The sequence below is a fragment of the Globicephala melas genome, chromosome 6 (genome assembly GCF_963455315.2).
Source record: "Globicephala melas chromosome 6, mGloMel1.2, whole genome shotgun sequence".
NCBI lineage: Eukaryota > Metazoa > Chordata > Mammalia > Artiodactyla > Delphinidae > Globicephala > Globicephala melas.
Genome location: NC_083319.1, coordinates 72,158,885 through 72,173,874, shown reverse-complemented (window position 1 = coordinate 72,173,874; position 14,990 = coordinate 72,158,885).

The following is a 14,990-nucleotide window of genomic DNA, read 5'->3' as shown; positions in this document are numbered from 1 at the left end:
ATCGGCAGGCAGATTCTTAACCACTGCGCCACCAGGGAAGCCCCGGAATATGCATTTCAAATAAATACTCCTAGTTGACTATGATGTAGATAGTGGAGAAAGAATACAAGGGAAACAAATAGCAGGCATATTTTGCATGCTTTTTGTATGAGCATCTGCGTCCTCATCATTCTCTCTTTGTAGACGGCATTCCCTATTACGCTGTATTTATCCATCTCCTACCCATACATCAAAAGTCTTCACTTGCCTCCATTGAAATCACTCTCCTCTGAATGCCTATACTGCTTTCTTTTCTTTCCACCCAGACAGCAACTATGCACTTTTTAAACATGACCTGTATTATATCATTGAAATGTTGATACACTCCCATGTTTATTAGTATAGTCCCATGTTTCTCTTTTGCTCACTATATAGTGTAACTTAGCCAAGTGCTTTGAATACATTAGCAGTACCGATATTTATTCATAAATGATTAACTTATTGTCTTTACAGTCTAAATTAAGTTGGTACTTCACCCTTCCCATGCTATACTTTCCATCATATCACTTCACACCAAAAAAAAAAAAAAAGGAAAAAAAAGGAAAAACCAATTCTGGAACCATGTTAAAAATTTTAAATATATCATTTTTAACATCTCCATTTATCATCTTTTTTTTTTTTTTTTTTTTTTTTTGCAGTACGTGGGCCTCTCACTGCTGTGGCCTCTCCCATTGCAGAGCACAGGCTCAGCGAGCCCGCTCCGCGGCATGTGGGATCTTCCCTGACCAGGGCACGAACCCGTGTCCCCTGCATCGGCAGGCAGACTCTCAACCACTGCGCCACTAGGGAAGCCCTCCATTTATCATCTTTTAATGAATTTCAAATTAAGTAGCAAAGATGTTGAAAGATAAATCCTTGGAACCCATGAACCATAGTGATCCACATGTTTTTACAAAGTACCTACTATGTATAGATATACAGAATACAAGAAATTACCTATGCCCTCCCCAAATTTATAATCTGAGAAAAAAACAAACATCAAAAGATAAAATCCAACATTTAGCTCACTAATGAGAATTTAGAAACCTAAAGAAAAGCCTTGGTGTATTTTTAATACAAATCTCATCTTATGAAGCCTGCTTTATTAGATTTTTAGATTATTTATAACCACAATGATCTTGAATTTGAAAATGTTTTATTTTGGTTTTTAAAAAGTTGATTGTTTAAATTTCAAAAGCAAAACATACTCATGTTACAGAACAGAGACCCTGAAGTCTAATAAGTAAAAGTGTTCCTCAAATTCCTCATCCTCTTCTACTCATTACATCCCTCTTCCCAGGGCAAACTACTATTAATAGTTCATGTAAATTATCCCAAAGTAGGTTTCTATACAGTCACAAAATAATGGTGATGACATTTATGGAGTGTTTGCTTTGTGCAGAACACCCGGCTATGTGTTTTTTCTTGAAGTATCTCATTGATTCTCATAACTACCCTGTGAAATAGAGACCATTAATATCTCCATTTTGCCAGTAAAGAAACTGAGACTTGGGGTTCCCTGGTGGCGCAGTGGTTGAGAGTCTGCCTGCCGATGCAGGGGACGCGGGTTCGCGCCCCGGTCCGGGAAGATCTCACATGCCGCGGAGTGGCTGGGCCCGTGAGCCATGGCCGCTGAGCCTGCGTGTCCAGAGGCTGTGCTCCGCAACGGGAGAGGCCACAACAGTGAGAGGCCCGCATACTGCAACAACAACAACAACAAAAAGAAACTGAGACTTGAAGAAACTAAATAACTTGTCCATAAACATGAGGCTAGTAACTGGTGAAACCAAAATAAAATCAAAATAGAATGATTCCAACCTCTGACATCTCCACACCATTATGTAACTGCCAACATATATATCAGATCACATATAGGAAATAGATTAATGAAATATGCTTAAATGTATATAACTTTTGTTACACACATGAGATCATGTTATATGTATTTTGCTATGGTTTGTGAGGATTAAGTGGATGGGCTAAGTAAGTGCCAGGCATGGTACATGGCATATAGTCTCAAAAGGTCTCCTTTCTAACTTCTAAATACAAGGCATTTGACCTGAAGTTATTTCTGTTCGCTATAGCACCAGTCACTTACTAAGTGCTCAATAAATATTTCTTTCAGCTTTGCTTTACTGTTAAGACAGTCTTCAATTTAGGTTTTAAGGAAAACATTTTTCCTTCTCACTTCTATGACAGTTATTGATTTTGTTTGTGTACATTTACTTTTAGAAAATAAGTTAATCTAGGATCTCATGTTCTGAGTGTTAGCCTTGAAGCCAATTTACCACACACACACACACACACAGATATGGCAAGGAACTTAATGATAACATCAAGAAATGAGAACTGATGGCACCATGGTAATATATTTTTTGATATACACATTTTAGCAAAAAATATATATATATTCCAATATATATATTGGAATGAAAGCAGGAAGTTAAATGCCCATATGTTCTTCCAGGCTTTATTTTTTAGAGAGAAGGGGTAGATGAAGAAAAATTACAAAAATTGGAAATGGGTCAAAGTATTAAGTGAGATACAGGATTGGTTTCTATTTGTAGTACACAAAGAATTTGTAATTTTGAACAAAATAAAATAAATATTGGTGACCATGCTATTATATTACATCTTTTCAAACAAGTTTTGGCTAAGAACATTTTTTATATAAATTAAGATAAAACTGATCTGATCAAAGCTACAGTAAATGGTTGGTGGGAAGATGGGTGATAGGAACCCCTTTCGATACACCTCTAATGGAAGCTAAAGAGGTTTCTGGAAGACCACACTTCTATCCCATTTTCAGGAGATCACTTTTAATAATAGTCACTGCTATAACTAAGGAACAATCTGGTATTTAACAAAGGATGATTTTTCTTCAGTAAGATCCAGGGGTCTTAAATTTACTCACATGTATTATAGGGAATTTAGCCTGTCTCAAAGCATGGTTCATGCACAACCTACAGCAGGATCACCTGCAGTGGTTGTTAAAAAGTGTCATTTCCTGGGCAGATGCAGAATATCTCAAGTGTGATCTAGAAACTTGCATTTTTAATAAGCATTCCATTTGAAGCTTATGTTCCTGAAATTTTAAGAAGCATTCACTCAGATTTTACAGTAGGATTCTGTTGCTAGAAGCCTCAAAATGCATTGAAAAAATGTTTAAATTAGGTCGCATTTTTCTAATTTTTAATGCAAAAATAATAGAAATAAGACTTTTGCCAGGAGTCTTCCTTTTGAATGAATGACTTCATTGAAATGCCTTTGTGTATGGATATAAAAGGGCGTTAATATACATTTTGATGCAACATGTCACAACTCCTCATGTCTGGATAATTTTGCCAGCAAAAGCAAGTATAGCCTTCCTTGAAGAAATTAAATGTTAGATTTTTCACACTTTGTTTTGGTTTCCATAACAGGCATCTTCTTTGCGCAGGGCAAATTATCAAGTCTTCACTGGTTTGTGTTTTCCTCTATGATAAGAAATTGCAGTTTTTGCCTCTCTTACTTTAGAATGTGTTAAATCAAGTCCAAATTTTTTGAGGAAACAGTATACAGAATGAATTTTGAACTGAGTCTACCAGCAGAGAGGAAGCCCAAATTGAAGCAGAACTGAAATTATACTTTGATTTAGTTATCTCACTCTCCCCAGAAAAAGTGTTCCACAAATGGTGAGAAACAATGTGTCTAACTTAATTTTATTTCCTATTTAAGTTTCAGTTTGGTGACATATGGGTTCACTGAAGGTCTGAACTACATTAAATATCCATATTAATTGCACACATACAGACACTGTACTGGATGATGTTCAGGAGGTAAGGCATGATCTCTACTCTCTAGGGGTCAACAATCCATAACTGGAGGAAAAGCATGACACAACATAGGTAGTGAGAAAGCTTATAAAGCAAGCATGGGTAGAATGAGAGGGGATTTCATACAAAAGCAAGATTATTTTTTGAATGCAAAAGGATTATTAAAGTTTTCAAGTAAAGTTGACATTTGAAATTTATTTCCAACAATTAGAAAATGGAATGAGAATCCAAAGTGTAGGGCTTTAGCAACTCTGCCTCCCCTGTAACATTTTTGGTTATGCCATAGTCTCCTTGGTGGAAGAAAAGAGCCAAGCAAATTGCCACAATATTTTGCAACTCAAGGCCGTTACAAAAATTCTTAGACTAGAAGAATAAATTATACTATTGCCCACTCATGGGGCCTCTTCCCATGTATTGATAGGCAGTAAGTAGAAGAGTTAAGGTAATATGGATAAAGCAGCATCTAGATGTTTACACTATCAGTGGGAGACACCGTAAGGTCTACAGAAAATCTGTAAGCTCATAGGGAATCACTATTACAGTTGCTCTCCTGTGAGTTCGTCCTTTGCCTAATACAGTCCTCTCCTGAAGTCCTCCCAGACCTTTACTGAAGCAGGGCTTTTTAGATCATGTGTTTCTCCTCCCTGATTACTGTTTACTTTATATACATATGGTTTAGGTCATTATAAAAAACAATGACAAAAAATGTAACCGGGAAAGGGGTTCTATCACCAGACAATGCTGGTGTAACTCAGTTTAAACTGGTCAAACTCCAACTAAGATTTTGGCCTATCAAGCTCTCTTGGTAATATGACTGTAAACATTTTTCAGACTCCCCCTCCAGGTCTTGTCTTTTCTCCTACAGTATCTTTCTGACCTTACATTATCTCCTTAACTCACTGATTTGACATAATAATGCTAAATAACAACCAACTATTAAACCTTAGTAGCATAGGACAATATTCATTTATTTTGCTTATTCATCTGTGAGTCACATAGGTGTTGTATGATCTAGGCTGGGCTCAGCTGAGTAGCTGCTTTTAGCTAAACTTGCTTACACATCTCTCATCCCCCTCCTGGAACCAACAGGCCTAACTAGGGCACGTATTACTCATGGAATGGCAGAGGTACATGAGAGCAGGAGCAGGTAGAAACATGCAAGGCTCCTTAAGTCCAAGACTTGAAACCAGCATTCTGGCACTTCTAGCTCATTCTCTTATTGAAAATAAACCACAAGTCTTATTCTGTTATCCAAAGCAAATCACAAGGCCAAACCCAAATCCAAGAGTCAAAGAAATATACACTGTCCCTTTAGTAAGAGGAACTGTAAAGTCAGACGGCAAAATGTACAGATACACCCCACACATGAATTAGGTTTTCCACTTACACTGCCTTAACACACCATGCTTACTGGTAACCCAACAGCAGAACATCGTATAGTTTGCTTCCTCCCAAAGAGAATGATCTTCTTCAGGGCCAAGTACTCTGCCATATTCATCATCACAGTATCTCTAGAACCTCAAATAAAATCTGACATATAGACACTAACATTTCCTGATAGACAGATGGCAGGCAGGGAGGAAGGAAGCTAGATTATCCCAAGCACAAGATATAATTGCCATTAAACAACTACCCTGGGCTTCCCTGGTGGCACAGTGGTTGAGAGTCCGCCTGCTGATGCAGGGGACACGGGTTCGAGCCCAGGTCCGGGAAGATCCCACATGCTGCGGGGCAACTAGGCCCGTGAGCCACAACTACTGAGCCTGCACGTCTGGAGCCCGTGCTCCGCAACGAGAGAGGCCGCGATAGTGAGTGGCCCCCGCTTGCCACAACTAGAGAAAGCCCTCTCACAGAAACGAAGACCCAACACAGCCAAAAATAAATAAATTAATTAATAAACTCCTACCCCCAACATCTTCTTTTAAAAAAAAAAAACAAACAAAAAAACAAACAAACCTACCTTAAAGGTATAACATGATTCTATTTGCCAAGTTTTTTTTCGGTCTGGTACCACTTATTTTTTTGTTTTTACTTCCCCCAAAATATCTGAAAACAAGTTCTTAATAATACCTGAGATGATCAGAGATGAACAGACTATACAATAAAATTTTTCCCCTTGATTTCCTCCATGAAAACTTGGATTAAAATACTCCCTCACTCCGTAAGTCTTTTCCAGATCTTGGAAGGAGTAATTTCGACAGTCATTGCCAATGTTATTGGATTTGAGGTATGGCAAGGAAAGGCACTCACTTTATCACTTGGCAGTGGTGAGAAATTATATTTTTAAAGGCCACTAATGTAACTAGGTTTGGTGTATTCAAAGGTCAGGATTTGTTAAGAGAGTAGGACATTTAGGATTAAGAAATACGGATTTCTTTACAGGTCTATTTGAGTAAGCTTCTTAAAATTAAACCTCCTTAAGGCTCCTCCAAGCTTCTGTTGATTCCATATGTACAGATTTTATTACTAACGATGGTCAGTTCTTTGTATTTGTAGGGTAATTTTTTTAACCCAAAGAGTTCCAATTACTTAAAATTAGTAGTAATTACCAGATAATCAGTACTACTACTGCCCAAGTTTAGTGTGTTAATGGTGTACCTGGCAAAGTGCTAGGGGATTTACATATATTATTTTTTTAATCCTTAAAGTAACGTATTGAAGAAACATCTTTTATCCATCTTTATAGAAAAGGAAACTGAGACTTAGAGAACTTGTGACATGCTCAAAGTAACAGAAAGAAATACTAGAGCCAGAATTTAGACCCAGATCAATGTGATTCTAAAGTTTGTAGGTTTTCTTTATAATACCTGGTTATATCTACATTTTAAAGAATTATTATTTTAAAAATAAATGCCTTTTTTAAACCTATAGAATAAATCCTTGAAGTTGCAGGTAATGCTGAAGTTTCTAACTTGCTTCCTGTCTGACAACCTGTGGGTGCTAAGCTCACACATATTTGTTGGTATTCAAACAAAATGATAACTGCTTCAAAGTATTTGGGGTGAGACATACTGGAAAGGCAAAGCACACTGACAATACAAAATCCCCTGAACTGTATATATTAAACCACATATACTTTAGACACAATCTCAGGATTTCAGGTCACATGTTTTTCATGCCTTTATTTTTAAAGTTCTATTTATGTTTATTAGGAAAATAAGGGAAGGTATAACAGAATGAAACAGATCTGGAGAATATGATTTTATTTTAAATGGCAGATTAAGAAATCAAATGAATCATGACTCATCAATTCCCAGAATTCCCAGATGTCAAAAAAATTCTTTTTCTATTACTCTCTGTCCCCTTCCTTCCTTCTGTCCTTTCACTTTTTCTTTTAAGAGAGGAAGGGAGAGCAATCATTTGATTTTTTAAGTTCATTTATTTTAACAACATGGAGTTTTAAATAAATGCTGAAAATCATCACACACAACCCCTTTTTTTCGTCTCCCAACCCCTATTAAAGGTGAGGTGAAAATGAGATGACACAGGTAGACTGGAATAAACACCAAATAATTATCCCTATAATGAATTGTTAAAGTGCACAGAAAGGACCGTGCAAGTCAATGAATATTTCTTATCAACACAGTAAAAAGGCATTTAAAATTGAACTGTGATCTTTAGCCACTATTGCTTCAGAATTGCAAATAGCAAAATCAAAAACACAGGGCAGGGAATGGCATTAAATTGGAATAAAGAGATTGGCACTAACTATGTTGTTTGTTTGTTCTTACTTGAATCAGGGCTGCCCTAGTAAGCATTTAATTTGTGTAAATACACACACTGGATTCAAAATAGGATTAATTAACGTGTAATCAGTGGTGTTACAAGTGCCTGAGCCCACACATAAAATCAGGAATCTACACATAAAATGCAAACTGGAAAGGACCCAGATGGGAAATCTGAGTGGCAGAGCAGTCAGTGACTAAACAAAGGTTGCTTTGCTACACAGTGATGGAACCATCATCACATAACATCAAGATGGAGAAAAAGTCCAAGCAGCAAATAAGCACACATTTTTTTCCTATGTGTTACTTTAATCCTAAATACAACTCCCAATGACACATATTACTAAGCAAAAAAAAAAATTGTATTTCTCCAAAGAGACAGTGAGTATGCAGCAAAGATAGGATTCCAGCTATGTCTGTCTGACTTAGACTGCCATACCTCTCCAACATCATAATTCTTTTGGAACTTTATTCTCATCTTCCATTGTATTAGCAACCCCTTTTAAGTGGTTACTCTCTGCCAGCTTGATGGCTGAAGTCTTAATTCCTTTATCTAGGATCCTATCGTGGATGTTGCATATGGAGAATGTCTGACCTGAATACGTAGTATCATCGTTCCTGGTTGCCTGATTTGCTTCCTATAATTACTACTTTTATGCTGCCTATAAAAATTGAGTGTAATCAGCATTATACTTCTTGAATATGAGACTAGAAAACAGACTGGAACCTGAAATACAAAAAAAAAAAGATTCTTAAATGGGTGGTTATAGAAGTAATGATGAAAACAATAGGAGATGAAGAAGAAGTATGCTATTTGAATGCATGACATGAGCTATGTAGGTATCACTTGCCTGAAATTCAAAATGTAACTTTTCCCTTTACAAGTAGAAAAAAAAATAAACTGTGTCAGGAATTTTCAAGATATGAAAATTCTCTGCTAGCAGATTCAGCTGTCCCCCATACCTCTGTAGAAGGTGATATTATCCCGTTAACAGGTGAGGAGAAAGAGGATGAGAGAGCTTAGTTAAATTGCCAAGGTTATGGGGCTAATAAGATAGAGAATGAGGATTTCTGAAACAAAAGTGTGTGCTCGAAACACCACAAACTGCCTCTCAACCAGTCACTTCTGTTGCCCAGTTTCAGGTTTCTTTTGGTCATGTATGCTATATTCAGATATGAAAATTAAATATAGCCACACCAAAATGAGAAAATAGCTTCTTAGACCCAAATAAGAATCACAGAAACAAAAAGTTGGAAAGTTGGGATAATCATATCCTTTGTGATGCCCTTCTTTAATCTCCCAATTGTAGTAAGTACCCTTCCTCTATTTATTCCTTCCTTACAGCATTCACCACTTTACACTCAGATTATCTGGATTTTGCCTTTCTCATTTTACCAAACTGTAGGAAGCTAGAGACCAGTGAATTTAGGGTCTTATTCACCTAAAATTGTTTCTAGTAAATGAGCATCACTGCATAAATGCTCACTGACTGAACTAGCTGAATCACCCCCATTGGGATCTGTCTCTCTCTTCCATGGTTATCCTGTCATAAAAAAAAAAGGCAAGGAAGTTAGGAAATTGTCTTGCATACTAAGGTCCCTTTGACCAGAACAAAAGGGTATTTCTGCACGGCTTGGACAATGGGGCATGGGTACCCTGGGCCTGCCATCATCAAATATAACCTCTGCACATCTCACATAATCTCTGCAAAGGCTCTTCGAAAACTACAGAAGATACAGAGCCTCGAGGCTCACCGTCACATCACAGACAGATGTGAAATTTAACTACCAGCCCCCTGAAATAAGTTCATCAGCTCAGAAAAGAACAAACGAGACTTGACAACATTCTTGTCAAGACAATTGATAGGAAAGGCCAGGGCTTTGCCACATGAGTACACACTGATTGCTGCTCAGGGCTTAGAGAATGACGAGCAAGTGCAGGCTCTTTGCTGGGAATGTTAGCATCGAACATTCAGAGAAAGAAAAGGGTGATGAGAGGAGAAAAGTTGTGCCCTCTTGGAAGCCATTGTACCTGAAAACAAACTAACTTTTCTGATTATTTTTTGATGCTCATCTAAAACAAAAAAGAAAAAACCTGCACATTTTTTTTTCATTTGTGATAATGTTTCAATGCCAAAGAGAAAATGTGATGAAAATGCCAAAGATTATTTTCTATAGAATCTATAGCATTCATTGTGTTTATATAGAGATTATGCTTCTGGTTGTTAACAGCCTCCAGAAGGTAAGCAAGTACTGTATCCACACATTTAAAATAGAGGAGAGCAGGCGCCGTTCCCATTTTTCAGTAGGGCAAAATGATTTGGGGGTTGAATGTAATTTCCTTTTCCATACAATAAAAACTTTACAAGAAGTTACTCTCTGAGTTCCTTTAATTTTTGTCTCTCTCCTCTCTAAAAAGTCTTCATTACAAAAAGCCACAGCCAAGCAATTCTGGTATTTCACTGCAAGAGTTCAACCTGAAACTGTGATGCAATTAGAATCTTGGAAAGGATTAGCACAAATATATTCTTGCTCTTGTCTGTCTGCTCTGATTATGGCCGCAAGTTACTCCCAACCTCTCCCTGACCCTCACCACACACGTGCGCATATTGGAACATACACACACGTCTATTATTTCAGGCTTGAGTATTAAGTTTATGCTTGATGCACTCAGAGCAAAACAATGAGTTCCATTTCTCAGGGCTGCAAATAAACCAAGTTGAGAAACAGAGTAAATGCAGATATGAGTAAATTATTTCAAGTAACTCCATTTACAATATCGCCAATATTACTGCATCAGGAATGCACCAGCTGTACTGGTTAAATGCATTATGGCACGGTCACGCAATGGGCTACTATTGAGGCTGTTAATAATGGTGTCTTAGAGGAATATATAATAACTTTCAAAGATGTCCATGATATATTATTGGCTGAATAAAGCAGACTACAAAACACCACCTGCAGTTTATTCCCAATTTTGAAACTACAAAATATGATTATTTTACTACTAGTCTCATTGGCAACTAATAGCAAAGAAAAAACATAGTCTAACCTGAAGCTCTAGAAAGTATGTACTTTGACAAAGGTTTGAAACACAAAAATACGTGCTTTTTTTCCTTTGGGTGGTAGAATTCTCTTCTTTTTGCTTATCTAGTAAGCTAAAAATGACAAATGACAAACAGATGACAAAGTAAGACTGCCTTTTTCCAAAATCAGTGAGTTTGAAGATTTTTTTTAAATAACCTGACAACAAATAAGCTATATTATTTTTTAACTGGGCTATCTTTCAGTTACTCACGAGAAATTTCTTATTGATCTCATCTGCCTTAAATAGTAAAGTGATAAAATACGTAACCTAGCCAAAGTCCTACTAAGCACCATCAAAATGATTGTTAAAACAGACAACAAAATGCAGAACTTTCTATAATTTGGAGTGGTGAGAAATAGGAAAGGAAATATGAGGCAAATGGAAATCAGTAAAAAATTTATCCGCCAACAACCTATTTTCCAAGTGTCAACTTCTCTGTGGATATTTTATTTTTTTGTAATTTTTTTAACATCTTTATTGGAGTATAATTGCTTTACAATGGTGTTTAGTTTCTGCTTTATAACAAAGTGCATCAGTTATACATAAACAGATATCCCCATATCTCTTCCCTCTTGCATCTCCCTCCCTCCCACCCTCCCTATCCCACCCCTCTAGGTGGTCACAAAGCACCGAGCTGATCTTCCTGTGCTATGCGGCTGTTTCCCACTAGCTATCTATTTTATATTTGGTAGTGTATATATGTCCATGCCACTCTCTCACTTCGTCCTAGCTTACCCTCCCTCCTCCCCGTATCCTCAAGTCCATTCTCTAGTAGGTCTGCATCTTTATTCTCGTCTTGCCCCTAGGTTCTTCATGACCATTTTTTGGTTTGTTTTTTAGATTCCATATATATGTGTTAACATAAGGTATCTGTTCTTCTCTTTCTGACTTACTTGTGGCACATATATACAATGGAATATTACTCAGCCATAAAAAGAAATGAAACTGAGTTATTTGTAGTGAGGTGGATGGACCTAGAGTCTGTCTGTGGATATTTTAAAATGAAATTATTTAAAAAATTACATGAAAGACAACATGTAAAGATAAATCATTTATAGATCATAATGTTTCTACTTTCATCTTTTGTGAGCAGGCTGAATTCTCATCTACTATGCTTCTCCACTGTCCACTTCAGAATAACTAAAAATGACTAATACAGCTAGAGGGGAGTACTATCTGACACTAAATTCTCTAATTTTTTTTTTCCTTCAGTAAATCTGAGTCTGGGTTTAAGTTAGTGCTCATGTTTTAAGTTTAAGTTTAAGTTAGTGCTCATGCTTTAAGTTTAAGTTTGTGCTCATGTTAGTATTCAATGGGCACTAAAAGCCAACCAAATAATAATGATAAATCATCAAAGCAACAAGAATAATCAAAGCTGCCATGACTTTACTCTGGGCTAGGTACATATATGTGTGTGTGTGTATACACACACATATGTGTATATGTGTGTATAGGTATGTATATGTATATATATGTATATGCATACATATGTATAATCTATAATGCTGCTGAGATATTTTTATACCTAGTAAAGATTAAAGAAAAAAAAAAAAAAACTTGAGGCTGAGACTCATTCCAATTTACCCAAGGTCAACTAGCAACCCAGAAGTGGAACCTGAATCAAGTGGAAGTTTGTCTAATTCAGGATCTGTGCACCACACATTGATTTTCTACCTCACTTAAGGCTAGCTCTTTGAAAAGAGAGACCTGATCAATCACTAATCCTCCAAGGTGTCCTGTAAGTTTAATTAATGATTCTCCCTTAATGTGAAAATGAAGTTACACAGAAGATGTGATTGGATGTACATTCAAATTATAATAAACAGCTAAACTTGAGGAGGTCACAGTGATCATCAACCTAATTTTGCTGGTCCTAATCCATCATAACTTGGTTCAAAATAAGCCCAATAGTCCTGTCTTGGAAATAGAATACATGCTGCAAGTGGATACTGAATGAAGCCATTCTAATTAGCAATTTAAATTGTGCATTTCTGTGAACATTTGCATTTAAGGTGGTTGAAATATAAATACAGCTGTTTATGCTTTGGGAGGAAGGCAAGTAGAAAAAAGAAGATGAGGCAGGAAAAGAAAAGAAAACAGAGATTCATTTTTATTGTTTCCCTCTGCTTACAGCATCCAATTCATTAAAGTTTCTGAGACATAATCAGTTTTTAAAAAAATTCAGATTGTCAAAAGTGCAAAATAAATCAATGCTGATGTAACAAAATAAGTCAGAAAACGAGAAAAAAATGACATCTTTCAAGATCAACTGTTCCACAGAGTACAGAACAAGCTGGCAGTCTGCTGAACATCATACATTAACTAGCATAAGCACTCAAAAAATATCTGACAGTCAATGCATATCAGAGTTAGGAGGCAAAAGAATCAGTCCTCCCTGGGGACTGATGTGTTGTGATAGCTCTGACGGTAGGAATTTCTTAGCCACAACGAAGGTCTTATTTTATTGTATCTACCATAGTGCACATTTTGTGTGTCTCTCCCAGAACAGTATTCACAGCCATGACCAGAAAAAAAAAAAGAAAAAAAAGAAAAAAAAATCACATAGAAGGCTATGAATAAGAGTTCAAGATATCCAGAAAACCTGAAAATGCAAATCACTTTTGTCCATTTATGGATACTTTCCAGAATAATTCAACAGCGGGTATTATGGGCAGGGAAAAAAATTCTTGGAAACTAGATTAAACTTAAATGATCACTTTACATAATGTTTATTCAAAAGGCCATAGTTTATTTCTTTCCCACTATAAATCTATTATTTGCATTAATTCTTTTCGGTTGTTTTTTCAATAAATCTGTATCAATCACCTATTAAATGTTAAACACTTTGATAGGCTTTAAAGCACTAGTGATGCAGTGAAAAACGAGATTTTAACTATAAGGGACTCAGCCAAGTAAGATTTTTGATGCAAAATGTTGATTAATGTTGTAAGAAAAATGGTATCTTAGAAACTTGGGGTCAATAGCTACTGAATGAGAGTCAAGAAGAAAGAGCAAAGAATGAAATGGAACCAGAGAACTTGGGGACAAGAGGGAAGGAAGGAAAAGAATAAGGAATGGGAAATAGGACTATACAGAGGAATAGGAAGGGCCTAGCTCAGATAGCACTGATTAAGAGAAAAATCACATGTTGGAAACTAAAACAAGGGACACAAGAACAGATGTCAGTGAGAGAGAAAGGAAAGATATAAGAATGAGAAAACAAAAGAGGCAAGAGAGGGGACATGAAAGACAATGAGGGAATAAAAGAGGCATGGTAAATACGGTAGAAGAAATTAAGAAGAAAGAAGAGTGTGAGATAAAGGAAAGGTTGAAGAAAAGGGACTGTTGATTGGGAATGAGACATTATGAGACAAAAAACATCCTACAAAGATGTTGAACTAACAACATTACTGGCTCCTGTTCCCAAGGTTAACTGCAGAGAAATATAGAGAGAAATACAATTTAGGAAGAAAAGCTGTATTAATTGGTTTTCTGAAGCTGTGACTCTCGGTTGGAGTAAAGGCAGCCCAGCATGGATATGGGAGGGTAAAACAGGAGTTGTTAGCATTCTTTCTTGCTTTTCCTCCACCATTGCCTTGGGATAACTAGTAATTGTTCCTACAATAGAATTTCAGACCTATAGTGCAAATGTCAGCAAGAGAAAAATCAGGGAGAAGAAGAGCCCTATATTAATTAACAAGTTCAAGGAATCAAGGGACAGAATGGCCTAGGGCAGTTGCTTCCCCATTTAGTTCTCTTCAAATCTCTGGAGATGAGAATTCCCATTTAAGAATTTCCTTCTGATAGTGCTTCTACCTGATGGGGCTGGGGATAAAGTACTGACCTGAGGAGTACTTCTGTGGGAAGAGGAGTGATTGAAAGTGTTTTCTAAGGCCAGGTCTCTCTTAGGATCTCTCTTTCCAAGGTCCTAGGTCTCTCTTAGGGCACATTTGACACCTCCCCCTGCCCAGCTCATCTGTTTGAAAACTGAGCCCCCAATTTCTGCCCCCACCGCCACATACACATTGCCTGCCATAGGGGACAATGACCTCAGGAGAAGATGGGCTCACAGATCTAAAAGCTAAGAAATTTGAGGGAACAACAGTTTTGAAAGAAAAACCATAAACTGGATTAGAGATTAGAGATATCAAAGTCTAAAATTAGAACGGGTGCATCAGAATTTAAAATAAGCTTAATAAGCATGCTAAAAATGATAAAAGATGATATTAAGGTTATGAAGAAAAATATATTTTAACAGAACCATATAGAAATATTTGCTCTGGAGAAAGTATTGTTGATATAAGAAATACAACAGATAGCATTTTACTACTTATCCTACAAATG